The sequence below is a fragment of the Terrapene carolina genome, unplaced genomic scaffold (genome assembly GCF_002925995.2).
Source record: "Terrapene carolina triunguis isolate 2854851 unplaced genomic scaffold, T_m_triunguis-2.0 Scaffold67, whole genome shotgun sequence".
In the NCBI taxonomy this organism is placed as follows: Eukaryota; Metazoa; Chordata; order Testudines; family Emydidae; genus Terrapene; species Terrapene triunguis.
This window is the reverse complement of record NW_020664418.1, coordinates 33,341,324-33,343,837: the sequence shown is the minus strand read 5'-3', so window position 1 is coordinate 33,343,837 and position 2,514 is coordinate 33,341,324.

Here is a 2,514-nt window from a genome sequence, read left to right as displayed (position 1 = left end):
GGATGACAGGGGATGGATCACTTGATGATTGCCTGATCTGTTTATTCCCTCTGAAGCATTGGCCAATACTGGAAGACAGGATACTGGGGTAGATGGACCATTGGTCTAACCCAGTATGGCTGTTCTTATGTTCTGATGTTCTTGTGCCAGCAATGCCCCTCTGCCATGTACATTGGCCAAACTGGACAGTCTCTACGTAAAAGGATAAATGGACACAAATCAGACATCAGGAATGGTAACATACAAAAGCCAGTAGGAGAACACTTCAGTCTTCCTGGACACTCAATAACAGATTTAAAACACTTCAACAAAAAAACTTCAAAAACAGACTTCAAAGAGAAACTGCTGAGCTACAATTCATTTGCAAACGTAACACCATCAATTTGGACTTGAATAGTCACCTCCTCAACAATTATTGGGAGTGGACTACACCCACCCTGACTAAATTGGCCTTCAACATTGGTTCTCCACTTGTAAGATAACTCCCTTCTCTTCATGTGCCAATATATATTTATGCCTGTATCTGTATTTTCACTCCATGGATCTGAAGAAGTGGGGTTTTTACCCATGAAAGCTTATGCCCTAATAACTCTGTTACTCTTTAAGGTGCCACCGGACTCCTCGTTGTTTTTGTGGATACAGATTAACATGGCTACCCCTCTGATACTTGATGTTCTTATGACATTCATACCCAAATACTTAAAGAACCTATTACATAAATGAAGATGGATTGATGACCTGTGAGACATGCCATATATCTTGTTTTAAAAGAGATTAATTTACCTTGGTTTGCAATCAATTCTGGGAGGTGTTTTATGCCTGAGTCAGTTAATCATTGTTTATTTTCACAACAGATTACCTGAAACCTCTTCTGGGTGTGTCTCACCTCCTGCTTGGCAGTGGTTAACACCTGCTTTGTTATGTCTTTATGTTTGTTCAGCTTGCTATAAAAGCTTCTCAGAAACAGGTGATCTTTCTTTATGCTATTCTGTTCTGTTCTTACCTTTAAGAGTATATCATCCTGGGCCTGATTCTCATGTGCATTAAGGCTCCTTCACACCACTCTGGCAGTGTAAACGAATACACCCACTTTAAGGCCCCTACACACTGCCAGAATGGTGTAAAGGAGCATTGGTGTAAATAAGAATTGGGCCCCCGCATCTAAATCCTGATTCTTCCTCCTGCACAGCTTTTCTAGAATCCCACCTTTACAGTCTGGAGGGCTAAAATGCTTGTCCAGGTCCTTGTCATCGCCATCTTGATTACTGCACCCTCCTCCACCCATCCCCCCCTCCACCTATACAAAGTGGAGCTACCAAGATCATCTTTTTTGTCTGTTGGCCTGACCATGTCATCCTGCACCCTATGGTCCTGCTACTGGCTCCTCATTCTTCACCACATCAAGTTCAGGCTTCTTGTTTCACCTTCAAGGCTAAAGGCCCTGCATAACTCGTCCCCTCTCTGCTTATCTGACCTCTCTTGTATCACACCCCGATCTCCTCTTCACCAGAGATGCCAGCCTGGAGACCTGTTTGTCTGCTCCTTCTGCTGCTGCTCCTGCACTTTCTCTTGTGCTGCGTAGAAAACTCCCTTTCTGAGCTGGTCTGGAGACCGCTTCACCCTCCCCATTCAACCTCCTGACCCCCAACTCGCTTCCTCTAGGAGATCTACAAGAAACTAGTCATCTAGGGGAAGATGGTCAAAGGCACAAAGAGGACTGAGATACCCAACTCCCCTAGAAAGTCAGAGCATATTGCAGCACTATAGACCTTTGAAAATCTCCTTCCTGTTTACTTCTCTAAAGCAAATCCCCAGAAAGCAGGTTTCCCAGAGCACGCAAAAGCCTTTACTGAGCCACTCAGCAATCTTACTAAAATTGCGTGCTCCCCCTACTGTCTTTTTACTCTCATTGCACCATGTCTGAATCTAGCTAGTACACTCCTCAGTGTGGGGCTCATAGACACTTATTTATATTGGGAGGGGTCTATCACACTTCTGGGAGCTGCTAAAGATAATAAACAAACAAACAGTGACCCTTTCTGCTTTGTTATGTATATAGCAATGAGCAATATAGCCTCTAGAACAGTGGTTCTCAAACTTTTTTTCCCCCATGGACCACTTGAAAATTGCTGAGGGTCTCAGCTAGGGTGACCAGACAGCAAGTGTGAAAAATGGGGACAGCGGGTGGGGGTAATAGGCACTTATATAAGACAAAGACCCAAATATCAGGACTGTCCCTGTAAAATCAGGACATCTGGTCACCCTAGTCTCAGCGGACCACTTAATGGTCTTTCCAAATGTTGTTTGTACCGTTAGCTAGCTATTGTAAAGCGCTTTGGATAAAAGCGCTATATAAAAAAACCCTTAATAATAATTAAAGTTGTTTTGTTCTACAAATAAAAGCACACAACTCATATTTTAATATCAGTAGTCTTACCTTTCTAATGTGATGGATGTGCCCTCTCTCCCCCGCCGCGGCAGCCACAGAGCTGAGGCTGGGAAGGAGTGGGGGGG